Below are 9,891 nucleotides of genomic sequence, written 5' to 3'. Positions count from 1 at the left end.
TGAGGATGTGGAGAAACTGGAATCTTCATATACTGCTGATGGGAGTGTAAAATGGTGCAGCTGCTATAGAAAACAGTTTGCCATTTCTTCAAAAGGTTAAACATAAAGTTACCACATAGGCCAGCAATTCTACCCCTAGGTATAGACCCAAAATAATTAAAAACAGGTGTTTGAACAAAAACCTGTCCACAGTCTTCATAGCAGGACTACTCCCAGTAGCCAAAAGGAGGAAACAGCCCAAATGTCCATCAACTGATAAATGGATAAACAAAATGTGCTCTATCCATATAATGGACTATAATTTAGCTATAAAAAAGAATGATGTACTGGCACAGGCTACAATGTGAATGAATTTTGAAAACACGATGCTAAATGGAAAAAAAATAACAGACAAAGAAGGCCACATATTGTATGATTCCATTTATATGAAATATCTAGCATAAGCAAATCCATAGATACAGAAAGCCGATTAGTGACTGCCAGGGGCTGGAGAAGTGGAGAATGGGGATTAATTGCTTAATGGGTATGGGGTTTCCTTTTGAGATGATGAAAAAGTTCTGAAACTAGATAGTGGTGATGGTTGCACAACATTGAAAATGTACTTAATACCATTGAATCACATACTTGAAAATGATTAAAATGGTACATTTCATGTTACGTTATGTTTTACCACAATTTTTAAAAGAAATTTGAGAAAGAAAGAGCAAAGCCCCCTAATAAGGCATGTCTGTCCATCCTGACCGCAAGGATACCAAGACCTTGCCAAATACCTTGCAGAACTCTCTGTACACTATTTGCACCACATGACTTTGGCCAACCAGCCTAACATCATTAGTAAAGGTACAAGTAAAAGGAAATCTAATGACTGATGTGATGTACTTTGTGACCCCACCATCCTAGCTCCTACAGCTCACCAATTTCCTGTGTGGCTACTTATAAATCATTCTTTGAATATTATAATCAATCACCTGGGAGTAACATCAGGTATACTAGACTATTATTTTTGGTATTGTCTCATTTTTAAGAATTAGGAACCCCCCTCTTCCCCACACCCTTCCATTCCTCTAGCTTCTCTCCTATTTTCCAACTGTAGGAATCCAGGGTCTCATTTGTAAGCTTTTGCTGATGGTTTATCATATTCACCAGGGCTCAAACTCCATACTTATGGCCAATCAGTGCTGTGTCTTTGTCTGTATTTCTCCTTCTCCTTCTTCTCCTTCTCCTTTTTGATCTCACCTCTCATCACTCTCCTCTTCACTCACTACTCCAGCCATGCTGGCTTCCTTCCAATTCCTTATATCAGATGTACCATGCTTCCTCCCAATGAGCTCTAAGATTTGGCACTCCTGCTCTCTCTGTCTGGAAAGCTTATCCCTCAGATTCTACTGGTTCATTTCCTCACTTTTTTCAAATACGTGCTCAAATATCACTTTCCCAGGCAGGCCTTCCCTGACCACTTTATCAGAAATAGCAACCCCCTCTGCCCTTCTCTGGCATTCCCTCCTGCTGTTTATCACCTGCTGATCTCTTTATCTGCTTATTGTGCATCTCCTGATGTCACTCCCTTCCCCTCACCTCTTGGCACTTCTCACTACCTGACAGAGTTATGTGTTTATTTTTGGATTGTCTAGCTCCCCTGGGATATCATGGGGGCTCTGTATTATTTATGTAATAAATCCAGGTTGGCCTTCAGCTCTCCCCTGACCTATTCGGTCAATCAACCGAGAGTTATTGAGCAATCTCTATATGCCAGGCATTGTGTCAAGTCTCTGAGACCCAGAAAATGGAAAAACGTGATCAATGCCGGTAAGGACTATTGGGAGTGGCTTAGACAACAATAGGTCATAGAAGGGACCATGATCTAGGGAATGCTGGGGTCTCACTGAAGAAGTGAAAAGGGCTGAGGTTTTCTGAATGCTCAGGAAGGTTTCCACAGATGCTCAGTTACTGAAGTGGAAGAGAACATAGGTCGTTCAAGGAACTGTAATATTCTGAGGCTGGAGCCCCAGATGCAAAGTACTTATCATCATCTGATCCTTTATCATTTATCTGTCTCTTATTCTCTCTCCTCTTACTTCTTGGGCTTATCATCTGAGCAAACCCCAGGAGCCTGGCTGTGAAGGGGCAGCATGCAGAGTTTGACACCTGCAGGTGATGGAGCGGACCACGTGGTCAAGGAGACAGAAAGGGGGAGACAAGGCAGGGAGCCCAGCAGCTATGCTGTTTGTACAAAGCCCTCATTATTCCTGCTTGCAGATGGCTGCAGTACTTAAGAAAGCTGCCAAGTCAGATTAAAATCAATCAAGAATGTAGAATATGGGTCCTAGGTTCAACAGACAGAACCATGGGTAAGGGAGTCGTTGCTATACAAAAGCCTCCCTGTTTCAGCGTAGGTTGGAGCCGAGCAGGATTCAGGGAAAGGCTAGTTAACCAACCCAGCATATAATTGAGTCTGTTCTTTTCTCTGTTCTACTAATGATTCATTAAGCAGAATGTACCACTCACTGTGATCCAGACTCATGACTTCAAATCAAACAGAGGAGGCCAATTTCTGCAAAGTACAGGAAGGAAACAATCAGTGCCCTGGGCTTGGTTAGGGCAAGAACCCTACAATTGCTGTTCTCTGGGCAAGACGTTCTGGGAAAACTATAGCTTCAGACCTAGACACAGAGCTGGCAGGGAAAAAAGTCTAGGCTAGTGAAAAACACATGCCTTAGACTTGGTTATCATCACATGAATTTTTCTTTTCAATAAACCTGTACAAAATTACGATGTTAGGACATTTTAGTAGTAGCTAAATGATTAGAGAAAGAAATGGACAACTGGAACTAGATATTTTAAATAGAAATATTAGGGGCAGCCCCGGTGGCTCAGCTGTTTAGCGCCATCTTCAGCCCAGGGCGTGATCCTGGAGACCTGGGATCGAGTCCCTTGTTGGGCTCCCTGCATGGGGCCTGCTTCTCCCTCTGCCTGTGTCTCTGCCTCTCTCTCTCTGTGTGTCTCTCATGAATAAATAAATAAAATCTTTAAAATAAATACATAGATAGATAGAAACATTATAGTGTTAAAAAACTAATTTGACCTGTTACTTTAAGGAGAGTGGACAATTGTGGGAAAGTTGCTGTGTGAAGAATTAATAATATTCCCATGCTACTTTATACCTACTATGTACAAAGAATTATAATAGGTCCTTGGCATCCTTTATTTCATTGCATCTCCAAAATAACTTCCCGAAATATATCTTTTTGAAGATTTTTTAAGTAATCTCTATATTCAATGTGGGGCTCGAACTTATAACCCTGAGATCAGGAATCAGACACTATTGACAGAGACAGCTGGGCGCCCCTCTGAAACATATATTATTTACTTAATTGAACAGATGAGAAAACTGAGGTTGTGAAAGATGAAGCAAGCTGACTAAGGTACAGAGAAAAGCCAAGATTTAAAGCCTGAGTCTGTCTGACTTGAAAGGCATACAGTTTTGTATAGTGCCCTGAAAAGCTTTCAGGCTTTTGTGACAAACACTAAGTACCTTCCAAAACAAAGCCCTGTTGGAGAAAGTATAAAAATTAGAAAAGTATTCTTACTAGGGGTGCCTGGGAGGCTCATTTGGTTAAGCGCCTTCAGCTCAGGTCCTGCTCTCAGAGTCCTAGACTGGAGTCCTGTGTCTGGCTCCCTGCTCAGAGAGGAGTCTGCTTCTCCCTCTCACTCTCTCTCTCAAATAAATAAATAAAATCTTTAAAAAAAAAAAAAGGATTTTTACTAAATGTGAAATGGCAGCGATGGAAATCACAGTAAGGAAATAGTTCGTTAGCAGTTGCAAAAATGCATGATTCTCCACCCAAATTAGGAGATGCCCACAAGCAAAAGAAAGCAGTCAAAGGAAAGATTTTTATTTAAGAGAAAAGAAATCACCTCAATTCAAGGTTAAGTCATGAATATAAATGAGTTATAAAATAAGAAAGCATCTTTATAAGAAACACAGAGAAGCTTCAAGAAAAGAGCCCCTCGGTTGAGTGCTTGTGCATTCGGCATTATGAGGGAGAACCAAAGGAAATTCTAGACCTTGGGCACCTATTTCATTTGTGCCTGACTATTCTAGACTTTTGGTGGATAACTCCTGAAATATTTCGTTTCTGTTTAGGGTGGAGAGAACACCAACACACATACACAAATCCCAAAACAACAGCAGACTTGAAGTGGTCTCTTCAGGATCCCCAAATTGAAAGGAGCCTTAAGGCTCTGAGCCTTCACGGAGCTGGGGAGTCCCCTCCACCATGTCATCTGTTTGAATATCTCCAACCACCGGGAGCTCACCTACTTCAATTCCAGACTCCTAATGCTTAGTAGTACTTGTTCATATGTTATCTGAAATCTCCCGCCCTGTAACTTTCATCTGTTGATCCTTGTTTTCCTCTTGAACCAGACATAATTCAGCCTTATATTCCATCTCTTTCAATGCTGTAAGAGAGCCATCCTTTTGCCCCCTAAATATTTTATTCCCTGGGCTAACCTTCCTTACTCATTTTGGCTTTTGCTCCCGTTTCATGATTTATGGCACCATACGCTATGACTCCTCTGAAGGAGCTGAAGTTGGTCTATGTCCCTCGTGAAATATGTTTCCCAGAATTGAACATAATAAATCAAAGGATGGTAAGATTGATTATCAAAAGCATAGAACAGTCAGAATACTATATTTCTATTTAAACAGCTCAAGATTCTTTTGGGTATTTTTTTTCCCCTTTATTTTGTAGCCTCCTCACGCTCTTGGCTCTTACTGGCTTTAGGCCACTGAAATCCTCAAGTCTTTTTTTTCCACACGCTGCCATTTAACAAGTTCTCCCTGTATCCTTAACTCTGGTTCCAAGGATAAAACACTCAAACTTGTGGTACTTAAATTTCATTTTAATAGAGATGGCCACTTATACATTTATTTATGAATTTATCCTGCCTTATTCCAAAAGATACTGGCTGATACATCATCCCTGGGCCAATGCCAGTTTGCAACCTACTTTGTCATCTGATTTATTCACACTCCCTCCCAGCTTCTTGTTCTCCATGTATTGATAACCAGGTCCTCTCAGCCCATATTCAGGTTACTTAAGAAGGACCATGCTAGGAAAACATCCCTGTTCAATTCAGACCCGCAACAAAATTTGCTGATTTGACAAAGACAGATCCATTAATCAGGATTCTTAGGGTAGAGTGGTCATGCTGCTAAATTATCTTATAGCCCATCCAGTTCCTCCATCTCTTCTGCAAGGATGCCATGCAAATCTTTGAAAAATGCCTTGCAGAAATACAGAAACTCTATGTCCACAGAATTCCTTTGATCTACTAGTCTAATAAACATATCACAAAAGAAAACCAAAGCCTGCCTGTCAGGCTGTTTTTTCTTAGTAAATTCATGCTGGTTTAAGGATCTCCTCTTCCCTCCCCTGCAAATTCACACACCACCCATAGGATATTCTTAATGCAGAATTAATACTGAAATCCCTATTCATACTGGCATCACCCACCTTCTCCCCTTTTTGAAAACCAAGACATTTGCCCATCGCCTGTCTTCATGAAGCCCTTCTATTTCCCATAAACTGCAGATGATATTTTAAGGAGCTTTTTTGAAAATTGTTTTCATCTTTTCAGTTAAGTTTTGTCCAAACCTGAAGCCTCACATTCTTTCAGTTTGTACCCTTGGAGTGGGAGTGACGGGGGGGGGGGGGAGAAGAGAGAAGAGGTGCTGTTTTTAGGAGTGAGAGATGCTGGGCAAACAAGAGATTCTACTGCAGCAGTGAACCTTCAAATTCAAATACCCTTCGGCAAGTCTCTGTACTCTCGAGTTCTTCTTTCCTGCATTAGTGTTAGAGGTCTGTGCTGTTCTTGCGGTTTGAGCCTTTGATTGCTATCTCCTTCCTCCTGGGTTTTTAATGTGTCTCTTACAATCTGTACTCCTCCAAAAAGCTGTAGCCCCTCACCAGCACATGTAGTCTCTTGGGTTACTTCTTCCACTCTTATTAATAAGGGGCTCTCGTGCCTTCATATAGACAACAGTACCTTATGCTGACTTGTAATTGACATTTCTTAGAGGTGGATGTGTTCATTCGGCTTTATTGCTGCTAGTAGGCCCTGATCCCATTTGCACAGTTTCTGTAACTAACGTGGTTGAAAATTAGCCAAAGACCAGAAAACATGAAGCCATCGAGGCCTTCCAAGGTCAATAGGCCAGGAAAGATAAAGTATTCCATTATCAGGATGAAAACTGAATCCTCACATTAACCTTCCTAATTGCTTGCTTACCTTGTTTTTATACTTTCTAAGTGAATAGGAACAAAGCCACTTGCTGCTGCTCTCATTAACACTAATGATCAATAAGTAGAAATTTTTTTTGCTGATTCTTATATTTTGTTCAACATTATGTATGCTTAATTTAGAGCTTATTAGGGCATTGCCAATTTTGCTCATTATCTCCTCTACAAGATGAATGTGTTTCTTAAGCAAGTAGTTAACATGAAGCAACAATGACTGACTCAGTCTTTGTAATTAAGCAATGTTTTCAGTTATATTTACTGCTGGGGGTGAGGAGGGAAGAAGCAAGCATTAGCACTTAATATTGACTTATTTTAGATACTCCCAAGAGAAAGAGGTACTTATGACAAACTCAGTGCTGTTAATGAGCAGAGCTGACTTGGTGTTCAAAGAAGTGTTTGCCTTACATCCGCTAAGCTTTTTTGAGGTTCTTTCCACCCATTAAAGTCATGCTTTGAAATAAAATGCCAGTACACACTACAACATGGATGAACCCTGGAAACACTGTGCTAAGTGAAGAAAGCCAGACACAAAGGACCATGCACTGTATGCTTCCATTTAAATGAAATGGCCATAAGAGGCAAATCCATAGACAGAAGGCATATTAGTGGCTGCCAGAGGCTGGTGGGGGAGGAGGTTGCTGGAGAAATGTGTGTGTGGGGGGGTGGTAATGGCTAAGGGGTATGGGGCTTCTTTTTGGAGTGATGAAAACGTTCTGAAATTGATTGTGGTGCTGATTGCACAGCTCTGTCAATAAACTGAAAGCCACTGAATTGTACATTATAAACGGGTGAATTGCGTGGCATGTGGATCACACCTCCATAAAGCCGGTTTTTCAAAATGACACTCTACTTCTCCTGTTGCCATTATATACCACTTCCCCATCTTCCTTTGGAGTCTTTTTTTTTTTTTAAGATTTTATTTATTTATTCATGAGATACAGAGAGAGGGAGAGAGAGAGAGAGAGAGAGAGAGAGAGAGAGAGAGAGAGAGAAGCAGGCTCCATTCGGGGAGCCCAATGTGGGACTCGATCCCGGAACTCCAGAATCATGCCCTGGGCCAAAGGCAGGCACTAAACCGCTGAGCCACCCAGGGATCCCCACCTAATAGTTTCTTCCTTTGGAGTCTTTAGCAACTGGACCACTGTCACTTCCCATCAGGCCCTGCTGCCATCCCAAATGACTTTAACATCCACTACTCAACACCCAGGCCAGTCCCTTCCTTGGTCTTCTCTGCTCCAGAGAGCCTCACCTCTTTGCACTCGGCTAGCCACTCGGCCCTTATTTGTTGCATACTCCACCCTACCTCCCCACCTTACCCTGCCCTGCCTCCCCACCTCTCTATTGACTCCTATCCATCAGCCAGTCTCCCTCCTGAAGCAACAGCTACCTCTCTTTTTTCCTCCTCTTTAAACATACACCTCCTAAAAAAGCTGTCTCCACTTCTCCTTACATATGCTGCAATGAGTATTTCTACACATCACTTCACTCAAATGGCTTTTTTTTTTTAAGAGACCGAGGTGGGGAGGGGCAGAAGGTGAAGGAGAGGGAGAATCTTCAGCAGGCTCCAAGCCCAGTACGGAGCCTGACGCAGGGCTCGATCTCACAATCCTGAGATCATGACCTGAGCCGAAACCAAGAGTCAGACCCTTAGCTGAATAAGCCACCCAGGCGCCCCTCAAATGGCCTTTTTGAATTCAGTGAGCTCCTTCTGTTTCTCCTTGAATTCTCAGCAATATTTGGCATATTTGACAACTTTCTCCTTCTTACCAGGATCTCTTCCTTTTTTTTTAATTTTTAATTTTTAATCTTTTATTTATGATAGGCACACAGTGAGAGAGAGAGGCAGAGACATAGGCAGAGGGAGAAGCAGGCTCCATGCACCGGGAGCCCGACGTGGGATTCAATCCCGGGTCCCCAGGATCGCGCCCTGGGCCAAAGGCAGGCGCCAAACCGCTGCGCCACCCAGGGATCCCACCAGGATCTCTTCCTTTAGCTTCATGACTCTACACACTTTTTGACCTCCTATGCTTTTGGTCACTCCTTCTTGGTCTTCTTTTGAGGCTTTCCCTTGCCTACCCTCTAAAAGTTAATATTCATGAGTTGTGCCCTGTTATTTGTGTAAGTGATTTCTGTGTAACAACCTAACACAAACGTAGCAGTTTAAAACAATATCCATTTATTATTTCTCACTTCTATGGGTCAGGAGTCCAGGCATAAGTTTGTTGGGCCCTCTACTCAGGTCTCACAAGCCTAAGGTCAAGGAGTTTAGGGATACATTCTCATCTGAAGCTTGGGATCCTCTTCCAAGCTCATTCTGGGTGTTAGCAGAATTCAGGCCCAGATATCTGATTTTGGAGGTTAAAAAATAAGTTCATTCCACCAGCAGTCTGCCTTTTTTGGGGGTTCATTCTCTCAGAAAATCATCCCTCATTGTCATCCTTGACTTTATGCCCACTCACTTTGCCCCCACATCAAAGCAACCTACACCAATCAATCCTACCTCCTTAAACTCTCTCTAGTCTATCTCCCTCTCTTTTTTTAAAGATATTATTTATTTATTCATGAGAATACCCAGAGAGAGAGAGAGAGAGGCAGAGACACAGGCAGAGGGAGAAGCAGGCTCCATGCAGGGAGCACGACATGGGACTCGATCCCGGGTCCCCAGGATCACACCCTGGGCTGAAGGCAGCGCTAAACTGCTGAGCCACCTGGGCTGCCCTATCTCCCTCTCTTTATTCCTTGGTCAGGCTACCTTTACCTCTCATGTGAATTAACCAACAGCTTCCGAACTGATCTCTTAGCCACCAGTCTTAACCACTGCTGTGGACATTGTGGACCTGCTTGTTCAATATTCACTCCAACCTCCTTGCAGTGCTCATTCCAGAAAATGAGAACCAACATTCTTTAGCTAGGCTTCTGTTTGTGATGTAGACTGTAACAATTGAGTGTACTCATGTAACATTTGGAAGAAGGAAGTGATTTATCATGGAGAGGGGGCCTTGCCTCTACCACATTCAGCTGGCAAGGTTGGTTATGGAAGCATTTGGCTTTCAGTGGCAGTTGTAGAGGGAGTCCAGTGTCTAGTCCATAGCCATATAACTGAAAAAAAGGCAATACCCAAGCATCCATTTCACTGGCAACAGCTTCCTGATTTCTTGAACACAGCAGAGGAGGTATAGTCCTGAAGCCAGCAGCTATGGAGACAGCTTAACATTCCAGCTCACTGATCATGGCAGATACAGTAGTTCCCTGGCAGTCAAGTTCTACAGTATTATTCTGGAAGGCTTTTGTAGAAATTCAGCCTAGATTTTGCTTTTCCAGTCATTTTTAGACTACTTCTGTCAGTATTAATTAGAATGGTTCATTCTATCTGCTACTAAACTTTGACCACTATATATCCTGCAATTAACCACATTTCATCCAGAGAGATCTTTCTGAAACTCTAAAACTCAAAACCTATAATGGCACTGCCCCTGCTTAAAATCTTCCAACATCCCCCAATATCCTTGTAAAAAGCCCAAATCTTTTAAATCTTGTTTTAAAGGTCCCGCATGATTTGGTTCTCTTATCCTCTGCAGGCCCATCC

The sequence above is a fragment of the Vulpes lagopus genome, chromosome X (assembly GCF_018345385.1).
Source record: "Vulpes lagopus strain Blue_001 chromosome X, ASM1834538v1, whole genome shotgun sequence".
NCBI lineage: Eukaryota > Metazoa > Chordata > Mammalia > Carnivora > Canidae > Vulpes > Vulpes lagopus.
This window is presented reverse-complemented; position numbering follows the sequence as displayed.